This window comes from Cyanistes caeruleus, chromosome 5 (genome assembly GCF_971803275.1).
Source record: "Cyanistes caeruleus chromosome 5, bCyaCae1.hap1.1, whole genome shotgun sequence".
NCBI lineage: Eukaryota > Metazoa > Chordata > Aves > Passeriformes > Paridae > Cyanistes > Cyanistes caeruleus.
In genome coordinates, this window is record NC_141705.1 from 30,916,854 (window position 1) to 30,929,658 (window position 12,805).

A 12,805-nucleotide genomic window follows, 5' to 3' on the forward strand; every position below is an offset into this window, starting at 1 on the left:
GGACAGTGACACTGTCATTCTTTCCAGTCTTAAGTGACATTATCTTTCGCTCCTTTTACTGGATTTATGCGTGGATGTGATATTGCCATTCGTGCTGGTTTTGTTAGTTATTTTCAGAGTTTACAGGTGCTCTAGAATCTAGAATTCAGTAACCAGTGCCTTCTTCATCAGAAGGCTTCTACCAAAGAAAACATTGATGCAGCCATAGAAAAACCTCATATTAAACAGACTGAACTGTTGACTTATTTAATAAATAACGCATACATTGATGAGCAGCATTAGAATTTTTCCAGTGTCATGTGTTCAGAAGAAATGTAATTTTATTTCCAGTCTAGTGCTGGCTTTTAACATTTTGGTTGGATGTCTATGTAGCTAGTTATTCATTTATGTCTTTGATAAAGACAGAACATTGATATTTTGCAATTATCTAAGCATCTTGAAATAATTTGAGGAGGAATCTGGTGCTACATTTGTCTACAAGTTACATGTAGGTAAATGATGAGGTATGTGATCAATGTCAAAGAAAAAAAAGCTTGTAACTGAGAATAAAAAGTGGGAATGATGTCTGAGTCATCCAATAGTCACTCGTTGTGTTCTATATTCTTCCCACAGTCGTGAATGTGGATAATAGAGACTCATGAAGCCACTTTACTCCTTAGGGTTTGGGTGAACCAGCTGTTCCTAACTATTTTTTCTTCTCTAGAAAGTCAGTTACCAAATTACCTGTTTTGTGGCTAAAGAACAAACTGTACAGATTGAAATGTAGCAATGCTTCCCTTAGCTTTGCTTTTAACAAACCACATAGCTAAGAGAGTGAAACAGATTTTCTCAAAGTGGAGAATTGAATACTTTCTTTCCAAGACCTTGTAGTTTCACTTTTGTCCATTTGGTATCTGTGCATAATATTAATTTGTCTATCATTATGCATTTCTTTTGACATAAGTATATTAGAGCTCGCTGTGTGTTATGGTATTTTAGAAGTGTCTCTAGTTGTCCTATAGGATGAGTCTGAGTTTGTCAATTTATTGTTGGAGTGGTAGGTAGCAGTAAGTGAGAATGTACCTGTTTAAGGGTAGGTAGTACCATGGCAGAATTGGGTGTCTGCATGTGCTGCCTCTCTACTCTTTTGGCACAAAGCTAGTTTACTTGACTAACGAATTAGTGTGAGTTCAAGTAAGTTGTTTTTTATCAGATGGGTTTACAAAGTTGGCAGAGCTTGGGCCAAAGCTTCTATTTAATAATAATGTCCAGAACAGTGGCTTTGTATTTTCAAGGCCAGGGAGAGGCATTGTCTGTATTCATATCTGGTATCTACTGTTTGGAGTTCTTTGGGGATGAAAGTAGAGGGATTTGGTGGGAATGGAGTGGTGGTAAAGAAGGGTTGCTAGTTTTTAATCTTACTGAACAAACTTATGACACTGGTGTGGGGAAGAAAGTGTTTATTTCAGTTTGGTTGATGTGTTTTTTCCATCAAATGTTGATCTTTAGGAACTCAGGAAAGGACATTGAGTATGTACAAACTTGACAATATACCTTCAATTTTGGATTTACACTTTATTTTGGTAAAAAGCTATCAGAATTGTTCTTGAAGGCATTCTTTGTACTGCAGTGTCTGAATACTTGTCATATTTTTCAAAATGGACTGCCCTTGGTACAGGGAGCAGACTGATTATCAGCCGACAAAGCACACTGAAGAATTTGTGAAATTTCTTTCAATGCAAAAGATTTCCCAAGCAACTTGCTAATTTTTTCAGCTTGCTGAAAGGTTCTTCTGCCTTTACCCCAGATACATGCCTACATGCTCCTGCTTGTCTTTGAGGAGCATCATACTACACTGTCAGTTCAAAGACAGATAAATCAGATTTAAGAACTTATTTCAAATCAACACTTAACTATTCCATGGCTCAGAGCGGCTCTTTTATCCCCTTCTTATAAGAAATTAAGGACAACAATCATATTTGCAGGTAGACTAGATGATGATAGAAACATTGAATAGCTAGTTCCATGCATTGATTTTTGTTGACTTTTAGGTTGTGTTTCCCATGTTTTGTTTGTTTTAATTTTACAGTTCAAAAGGTAGGAAATGGTATTAGTGTTTGATATTTTTACCTGTAATTCTGGTATTTTCACAAGGTAATTTAATATATCTTTGCCATGACGACTTGAGTTTTGTTTTCCAACACTTACCTTTATTTTTGGTCAGCGGGTTTTCATAGGTCCTGTTTTCTGCAAGTTGTGCTCAAACCATTAGCAGTGAATCTCTTAGCAGGGAGCACTAAACCAAGTATTTCCAAACTCAGGAGCTGCTTTGATTATCAGCTCCCTGACTGCTCTGATGCTTTTCAAGTAAACACAGAAAAAAGATATGTTAGGGGTGAATTTGGTAGTTAGTATATTTTAGGTTTCTTAGTATTCTAAATCCTGAAAAGGCAGTAATGGTCAGAAAAGGAGGAGAACAAGATGATGAAAGTCTAGAAAATTGCAATGGTTTCTGTAGCACCTGTATCACTGTCTATTTTTTGTAATGCAAGAAATAGGGCACACACAGTTAACAGGTTTTAAAGTATTCTCCCTTTCCTAAGCTAAAAGGAAGTATTTTTCACATGAAGTATAATAGAGTCATGAAACCCATTTCCTCAGGAAGTTATAGAGATTGAAAGTATGGCTAAAGAAAATAAATGATACTAATGAGATTGTTTTGAGGTTCAGCCTCATGCTATCTTCAGCTCATAAACTGTTAACTGGGAGCCAAGGGGGTAAGGGAGAGAGATTAGAGGTCATCGCTCAGTATATGATTCAGAAGTACAATAGTCCATTGTGCCTGGTATTGTACAGAAATAAAATTTAAATTGCATGATAAATGAAGACTTTGGGATATTTTATGAGAGGAAAAATGTTAAAATGAGATTTTTGTGCTGTGAATTTATATAACAAAGCCATTTGTTTATCCTTTAGGTATGTGTTCAGGAGAACTTGGAATTTAAGATCGCTTTTTATTTGTTAGCAGAACTGAAGGCTGTAAATTGAGATGATCAATTGGCTATATAAATTGCCTGCTAAAGCAGCAGTAAAATATTTTAACAATGAATTTGATAAGGAGTTGAGCACAACGGTGTGTATTAATAATAGAAGGCATTGTGTTGATGCAGATCTCAGTGTGCCACACAAAAAACCCATGCACCATCTAAATCCCATTAGCACAGAACAGTAAAAGTGAGATAAATCATGTCAGTACCATGCTGCTACTTCGATTGAGAAAAACTCTAAAGAATTACAGAAGCAATTGCTGGAGCAGAACCTAAAGCAGAAGCTCTGTGGGACCAAGGCAACACTGAAACTTCCTCGTCCCAGTTTTTATTCCAGCGGGCAAGGAGGGTAAAAGAAGAATGTCTTCCTGTTTACTTTTTGGTTTTCAAATTCAAGGATGGTGCACTTCCATTGAGTACTTGCACTCATCAAAGGTTAACAGAAAGATGGAAGCTCTAGTTTGTAAAAACTGTGTTGGAAGGAGCTCTTAGTTCTTCTTCCAGTTGTTTAGGCATGTGAACAGTGTCACTCACGGGGCTGGATGGGACACTGTCATGGGAGCACCAGCATGTAGGGAGCAAGTGTCCATGCTGATTTTCAGCTCTGAGAATGAGACTGAGAAAAACTTGTAGAAGTTATCTGGTCTTCTCCAAAGAATTTTTGCCAAGCAGATTGCTCTTTTCCTTGAGATATCAGAACTTCTAGCTTATTATTGAGAGGTGTTCTTACCTTGTTTCAAGGTTCTTTCCTTATGGTTTTGCTTTTCTTTCTAGTGCTCAAAATTTAGATAACTAAGGGAGGCAGCAGACTCTGGATGTGTAGATGCCATGGGTATTTTAGCCTAAGAAAGGTCTCATTGAAATGTTTAGGAAAGATGGGAGCCCATGCTGGAAAGTGATGCTCAGAAGTGAAGGAAGGTTTAAGTAATGAATTCCGTGGTGTCTGTTATAACTAACCAGTTGAGTGGTTGCATTTACAATCCTTATACATGCAGGTGCTGTGTGTTACATGTAGGCCCTGCACAGTAAGATTTCAAGCCACAGCGAATATTATAAATTATATAAATTAAACTTAGCAACCAGTTCAACTTGCAAGGCCACCAGCAGGTGTTTTCTAAACTTCCGCAATGAAGGATATTTCTCAGTATGTAACCTAGTTCCAGAATGGTGTAAAGGATGTCCCTCTCATATGATAACCTTATTGCTTGTGTTTCCAGTGTGTATTTATTTGTTACCAAGGATTTTACTTGTTCTTTCATTAACCTGAATTTGAGTTATTAGGCCATAAGTGTTACAGAAGAACAGTAATTTTGCTTTAACGATATGGACAAAGGTGATTAAACTAATTTGCTGATGTAAAAAGATGCATGACTGTGATTTATTAAAACAAAGATCTGTCTAGCCTGAGATGCTATCACCAGTAGCATAGGCAGGGCATAGAGATGATACTTTCTTCTAATATTTTCCCAGTCTCTGGTTAGTTTGTATTTGGGGAGTTTTCAAGTCACATGGGTTGTAATATTCAGATGCTTATCTTTTTTGTGTAGTCTTCCCTTAAAACCATGTAATTTTCAAGTGTAACCTTGCTATTGTGATAAGGAAAAATGAATTGTTTTGGTAAAGAATATTAAAGGAGCAGCAAAAAAAAATTAGCAGGGCAATATGGAAGAAAATTAATTTTACTGCACTATATCTATATGCATAAAATAGTGTCAAATAAATCTTAATGGCTATAGGATGCTATTTTTAGTATTACCAGAACTATTTCCAGCTGAGAAGACATTTATTAAGGAGAACGAATGAGATTTTAACAGTGTAAAGCAAAGTACTGAATTATACTCATAAAAGGAACAGAACATGGCTAACATGTAATAAGTATTTTAACATTGCTTTGTAGTGTTCATGTAGATACACTAACTTAAATACAGGATATCATTGACATTTGCACATAAGGGATTGCTTCAGGTTCCATTTCTTCAGTGGTCTTTGTCTTCTGAGCTTTTCTAAGAGTTGGATTAGCAAAGTTTAAATGCTATGATCATCAGTGGAGCAGAACACGTAACCACCCGCTGGATAGCTGTTAAACCAGCACCATTTTCTGCAACAGAAAACAACTGGCCTGCATCTATACCAACAACTCTTGTACTTCCAGAAGGGGTGACTGTACTCAGATCATCTGTTAGGAATCCTAATCACTCCTAACTGTGCCCCCTGCTCTTTGAAGAATGGTAGTTGGCACAAGCCAAGTGCAGTTTAACAGTACACAAGTTCAGATGCTTGGGAATGTTTTCTGTCTGTCTGTTGTGAAGATACAGTCATAAAATACTTGGAGATAGGGGAGGCATTTTAAATCAAAACTAAGTTTAGGATGATTTGGTTTTAAGTTAATTGTAGTTAAGCAACTTAAAAGTACATGACTTTCTTCACACTTTTATTGAATGTTTCATCTTAAAGTTGCTCCTTCTGTATACTTTGTTAACCTTATTGTATAAGTCATGGATAAAAACATCAGGATATGCAAAAACTTAGTTTCTCTCAGTTTAAAATTAAAAAAAAGGAAAAAAAAAAGACACCAAGAAGTTCTTAATAATTTTCATTCTTCTACTATACAAATTCCATTTTATGTGTTGGCTTAGTATTTTTTCTGAGTCTTTGAAGATCTGTCAGACTGTAGTTGCTGAAAACTATGAACAGAAAAATATGTTGGGTAAATCTCATATGAAAGCTATGAAACATTAAATTAAAAGTTGTAATTGATCAGGTGATGTTGGTACTAGAGAAAGAATTAATCAATCATATTAAACCCACTAGAATTTTCTTAGAGTATCTTCACATAGACTAAGTTTGTTTACAAATGTTGTGACAATGGCCTTTCCTGCTTGGCTTCTGTCCACACTGCAGTCTTGTTGGCACATAGGTTTTGTATTTAAAACTCCTTCTGTGAGTATTTTGACCAGTTAAAAGTGAGAACTAGAAAGAAGACCCTTATGGAATAGAGTCTTCTGATAGTATTTTACTCCTGCAAAGCACTGTGGTTCTTCCCACTACGTTTGAAGAGAGAGAATTAAGAGGTTCTGTATTTCTGCAAAAAGGCTGCAGCTTTTTGCGCAATAAAGTTTTACCCTAGCTAGCTCAGGTACAATCATGAGTGAAGCTCAGAGCACAGACTAATCTCCCAGGTATCTAATTAGCTTTTCGGGCAAATGTTTTTCATCCTACACTGCATTCTGAACGGCTGCATTACATTGCACTGAAGTTAATGATTTGCCCATGTAGCTATAGCAGTTACATTTCTTCAATAGCTGAGGCATACATGTCCTATTGTAAGAATTTAGATTATTCTGATGCAGTTTGAAGAAAACCAACAAAACCAGACCAAACTAAAAAAAACCCCAAAAAACCAGAAACCAAAACACAAACCTAAAACAACAAAAAATAACCTGAATAACCCTGAACATGCAAAACAGCACACAAACAACAAACAAACAAAAAAACCCAGAATGATTACTAGGTTCTGTAAACTCCAAGTTAGAGTTAAATTCTTAAGCTTATAAATGTTAATTTGGAAGGTTAATTGCTTAAATGAGGGGTTGCATCAGCACTTCAGTTTGCAATTAAGAGAAGACCTAATTCTGATGTATGCTGGAGATTTGAATGACATTCTAGTCAGCAGGCGGGAGTTTTTTTGTAATCAAAGGGCTTATGCAGATTATTTTTGGATTCTGGAGTTGGCTGGTTAGTTGTCACAATGGCATCTGGAACAGAATTTAAGCTCAACACCGGGAATTTGAACAGAAACTGTTAAACTTATTTCTTTGATTAAAACAGTACAAGGGGAAGGATCTCTTTGTTTGACTACTGTGTAATTAAAGCTCGTGAAAGAATTAACGTAACACTTCCTGAGTTTGAGAGACGTATTTTTGTGCATATCTCTGTAAAAGTGTATGTTGGGTTGGGTTTTTTTTGTGTTTTGAGAAATTTTGGGAACATATCTGTTCAAGAAGTTTTAGTTTATCTGAGCAAAATAATAAAAAAAACAGCTGTTCTGGAAGCATGAATTAGTTTAGGTCAGAGATGCAGAAATTTAAATTCCTTTAGACTTCTCTGTGAGGATAGTTTTGTAAAAAATATCACTACTTAAAGAAAGGCAGCAGGGCAAGTAAGGATTACTTGGGTAGTTAGCTGCTCTGGAAAGATACTTCAATGCTGATACATGTTTAGGACTTTTTTTTGTGGTATATTTTGTTCTTTGGGTATTCTCTCCCTTTGGTGTTGAATTGAGAAAGATGAGCATCATGAGAACAACTTCTCTGACTCTAGACCAGGTCTGCACATTTCAGCTCTCCTGCTGACACTCTTGTGAATCCTTTGCAGGAGAGTCCTTATCAAGCTTCTCCAGAACCACCAGAAAAAAAGGTTTTGTTGTGACAACAAATAATAAAGCCACTTATGGTACTCTGCCCACCCAAACACTAGGACCTATGGTTTAAAGCATTTATCCCCCTGTTTTTATGACCTCTGTTTCCTACCATAATTTTCAGTGGTAATCAAGCATGCTATATATGGAGCAGAGCTGAAATTCTAGCTTAGTCTGCAAGATGGGAGAGACAACCATATCTGTGTGGGACACTTAAATTGAGGCGGCATACTTGTGGTTGTTAATTATAGATACTAAAAAAACTTGGGTAGACTATTTCTAAAATGGGGTATTATTTTCTGCTTTCTAATTAAGGGTAACCCAGTGGGTTTGCATGTGTTCAGTATGATGTTGAAAAGAGAGTGAAGCTGACGCAGAAGATGATCTGTATGGCTTCATTTTGGTTTTATGGATTTTTCTTCTGTGGCATTCCGGCAAACTTGGGCCATTGTGCAAGAAAAAATTAGTTATGTTAAAAAAAAAAAAAAAGCAACTGCCTCAGTTGAGTATTATTTTGAGTTTAAAAAACATTTGCTTAAGATTTCATGCGACTAAAATATATTTTCCGCCAATTTGTTTTGGTTTTAAAAATGAGGCATTTGGCACATAGATTCTCTTTTATGAGACAGTACAAATAGTTGTAACACCAGCTTACTAAGTATGATTTTTGTACTTCTAGATCTCCTCTAGTATTAGGAGAAATCAAAAAATTTTTCTTTAGAGTATAAACCAAATTTAATAAAATTTGTGTCTGATTAAAGAAATAAAAGAGCCAGGGACCCACTGCCTGTTAGACTGATAGCTCCAGACTGAGCTGAGTTCTCTGCTATCCATAGAAAGCAATACAGAAAGTATTTTACTAGGAGATGACTAAATTCAGGTTTCAGGCAGCCATGGTACCAGCATCAAGCAAAGTATCTCACACCCAAAATTAGTTAAGTGCATGATAGTAACTCCAATTCAGAAGAGGTTACCAGGCTAGCCTGTCAGGGACCATCTGCTTTTGACTGCAGCTTTGTACTACTGCACTGAGGGTGTGATTATGTTCGTTCTAAGGTCTAGAACTAATGGTGCCACTGAGTAAAATTGTGATATGATGCTGTTGCATTTGTGTTTCTTTTTAGGTGCATCAAACTAAGCCTGGCATTTGAGTTTCAGTTTGGCAGAGGTTAAGGAGGCCTGGGTTTGGACCAAGGTCCTGAGCAGCCTGGAGCTAGGGAATTACTTTTCTTTCTTAGGCTTGAGGAAAACCATGTAATTTGCATTTGTGATGGTGGCAACTCCCAAAGTGCTATTAGGTTGTTAATGCAGCTTTTAGAATGTGTCTTTGGAAAAAGCTGAATTAGTTGTAGACAAACGTATTCATCTTATGTTTTCTGTTGGCAGGGGCATCTTCCAAAGTAGTTTGAGTTTTCTTAGGTATCCTACTGAGTAAAACATCACCTTAGCTGCCAAATAGGGATCCCATACAAAAGCTGAGGCTCCCCTCTACTGCAGGCATGCTGAAAGTAAGGGATTGTTCTCTTGTGAAAGGTGTTGATTTGGGTTACAGCTTGGTTTGATGAAAACAGAGCTGCCTGGGGGCTGTGTCTCTGTAGGAGATGAACTGGGGCTGAGCCACATGTGGTCCCAAAGGTTACCTTATAAACAGCAATCAGTTCAGGCAGCAGAATAGATATTAACGGCCTGTTAGCTTGCTTGGGTCTCCCTTTGACTTGGAAAGTGCTTTTGAGCAGAGGAATAATAAAAGGGAAGGGTTGCCAAAAGCTATGGAAGGTGCATCTTGCTATATCACTGTTGGGACATCTGTTGAATTGGGGATTTATTTCCTACTAAGCATCTGCTCAGCTTTTGAAGTACATATTAAGGTCAAAGGAGGGGAGCTTGAAATGATTGCATAATGTTTATTCTTTCCTTTGAAGATTTTAGACTTTAATCATACAGCATTTGGACATATTTAACAAAGGACAAACCTACATGAGCATTTGGCAAACTTCCAGAACTTATTGCATTCGGTAGTTGCAGCTTTAGAACCTGGATTTAAAAATACTTCGGGCTTTGCTGAAATTAGGTTTTGCAGGTCTGTTTTTTAATCTGTATATCATTCTTACTGCATCTGCGACTTTATTACACTGGACAACTGAATGTGACCAAAAATGAATTTTCAATTCATCACTCTCCATGTGGCTCAAGAAAAGAAAATCTCTAGCATTCCACTGTCATCAGAGAGGGATTTTTGGAAAAACAGAAGTGTCCAAAGAATCTAGCAACAGGAGTGCAACAAATAATTTCGGTGTTCAAAAATAAAGTTTCCCCAAACTCCTTCTGTTCTATCTAATCACTGCTTCTTTTTAATTTAAAATTATTTGTGAACAAGGATAATCACTACATTCATGGTTCTTATAAGAACCAAGCATTGTTTGGATTGGCATTAGGGTTAAAAAGCAAACTGCTGAGTTAGTGGATATAAATTGACTTGACCTACTAGTAGTGGTGGTCATTAATAGTTCATTTGTCTCAGAGTTCTGTGTCTTTGCAGACTTGTGGTATTGCTTCTAACAGAGCTGAATATCTGCTTGTATCTTGGGAAAGTTACACATAGAAAATACAGTAATTGCATTGCTTTGTTGACAAGTCTTCTACCTGGAATAATCCTCTCTAACATAAATAATTTCCAAAATCTGCATGTTTCTTAAATCAGTCATTTTGGGTATTTATATAAAAAACAGTCTTTTATTTTGCTGATGCAAAAAGCCTGTATACACCAGAAAGTTAAAATTACTGAGTTTTGGTTTTGCATTTTCTAATTGTAGAGTGCTTGTTCATGTCTTGTGTAGGATTTAAGGATTAAAAGGTTATTATATTACAAATTTCAAAATGCAAGAAGCATAATTATGGAATAGCCTTCTGATTTTAGTGTTACTTGTAATGTATGTAGGCATTACAGAGTTGATCCAGTCATGTGGGTAAAAAAAATGAAGATACTGGTAACAAAATATGCTGAAAGTGAATAAAGTGAATTAATAGTATGCTAAAAATGAATGCAGACTTCCTGGATGTTGCTTCTAGTCCTGATTGTATTTACAAGAGAGAGGGAGTTTGGTAGTTCAGCTTGAAAGACTTCCAGTGCAAAGAAGTTTATGGTGGAATTATGGATTATGGAATTATGAATGTGATCTTTAATGTTGGGATGTTTTCCCCTCCATTTCTCCAAAGTTGTGAGAGTGGCATGCATAGCTCTTTCATGGGGAATACATCTCCATTCTACAGGGGGTTTGTATTTATTTTTTTTTAATCCTTCTCCCCCCTTTGCCTGTAGATTTGCCATGACAGGATATATCCTGTCTCTATGAAAATTAGAGATTGCTGTCTAATGATAAGGGTTTAATCTGCAACGAATCAGACATGTGGAAACTTCTGTCTGTGGAATTTTCTGTTTGATCTAAGAGGAATGCCCTTGCTGTGCCCTTCCTGTAATGAAAGCAAGGTAGAGTGAATCAAAGTAATTCTAGATAAGATTGGAATGTGTGCATTGGTTATGCCTCTTATTATATTTGGTGTTGCAATTCTGGCCATATGTATTATTTTATTATTAGAGATAGTAATGGCATAGTTCATCTTCTTAAAAAGATATCTCTTTCTGTTTTAGCTAAAAGTGTTATTTTTTTATTGATGAAGTTTGAGTTAATTACTTAGGTTTGAACACAAAGTCTTGCTCACAACAACTAATATTGTCAGCAAGGTATTGAATGAGCTGTGATAATACAGCATCTTTTTCTTACTGTAAATAATTTTACAGTATTCACTTCATCTTCTGTTTTAAGGATTTCATTGGTGTACCATTGTGAGAAATAGCTAACAGTTTCTCTCCATCATTATTTCAAAAGCAGTTAATGATTAACAAATGTGCAGCTGCCTGTGCAAGGAATGTTACTTACTTTGGGAGGAGGGAAAGAAAGATGGTTATTTCTTCACATAAGAAGCCTGGTGTTAATAGTTCACTTTGAAGGTAATTTAAATATTACAGGATCAGTTTCAGCAGATAAATCAAATGGGAAAATGACCTGTGCCTTTCATTGATGTTTGGTTATACCTACATGCTTTCTACCTGTCTTTTTAGTTAGTACAGTAATATTTTGGGTTGCCTGTGTTTGTCCAGACAGTAGTTTTAAAGTAAAAAAAGATGTAAGAAGAGATGACAATTTGTTAATAAATGGATTACTTGTGTATGGATATAGCTCAAAAGGAAAAGTGATAAAATCTAAGCAGTTCATAGTCCAAACTATTTTACACCGTTCCTAATCAGATTTCTGAATGGGGGGGCCATACAGAAACCAACAGGTCAGGAACTGTGCCTGTAAATATAAAATCAAAAGCTATCATAGAACATGGGCTTTTCAATTAGCTTTTTGCTTGCTTCAGGGTGGTCATACTGAATGGTGAAATTTTGTACTGAAATTTTGTACTGATTTGAATCTTCACAGTTAAGGTAGAGGAGGAAAGTGTGAAAAGGTTCAAAAATTGTTAGTGGAAAATGAGTTGTCATTGACTCAAATAGCACATCAGTTTTAATGTGTGTTGTTTAATAAGAAGGGAGTGACAATTAGAGTGAGAACAAGATTTCTTCTGATCATTGGAGTAAATGTCTGAGTGAATATTGATCCATTGTGTAATGATGGGAGGAAATGGAATAAGAAATACATGCCATTCTATGTCTGTAATTCCAGGGATGATAAAAAAATACTTTGGAAACTGAGTCATTCAGTCTAGTCAAACACAAGAATGGTCAACATTCGAGAGTGTCTTTTTGACAACAGCTATGCACAGACAGAGATTGGAGAAGGTCTCCTGCTACAGCTCTGTCTAGTTGCTGTCTATCCTGTGAATTTCTTAAGGAAAAAATCTTCAGTGGTTTAGGAGCAAAAAGCATTTTGTGTCCTAATGATCTACTACTTACCTACAATATCAAATTGTTCATTCATTTACAGAGTATTGACAGAGTTGATCTACTTCTGTTATGGCTTTATGACAAATTATTGTTTTATGTAGTGTTACTCATTCTCTTAGGTATTGTTACAAGGGGTGCAGTTATCTTCAGCAAAGAATGTTTCTGTGAAGAATAATTAAAAGCTTTTTCAATGGAAGTTCTGTCAGAGAGACTCTGTGGTCTCTGTTCATCCAAATGCTTGCAGGTTTGGCTAGTAAGCAATAAAGTGAAATAAATTTATGGATTTTTATACTTTTTGACTGTAACTTCCATTCATTTCTACTACCATTAGTAATTTTTTATTCTGGACAGTGTTGATTAAAACTGTATGTGCAGTTATCCATTATTTATGTAAGAAAGACTGAAACCATTTCC

The 12,805-nt window shown here is 36.0% G+C and overlaps 1 protein-coding gene across 12 annotated transcripts in view; it reads left to right on the forward strand.

Annotated features, from left to right (window-relative positions):
• FAT1 (FAT atypical cadherin 1) overlaps positions 1 to 12,805 on the forward strand; it is a 105,456-nt gene that overhangs the window by 11,905 nt on the left and 80,746 nt on the right. The gene's annotated exons all lie outside the window — the stretch shown is intronic.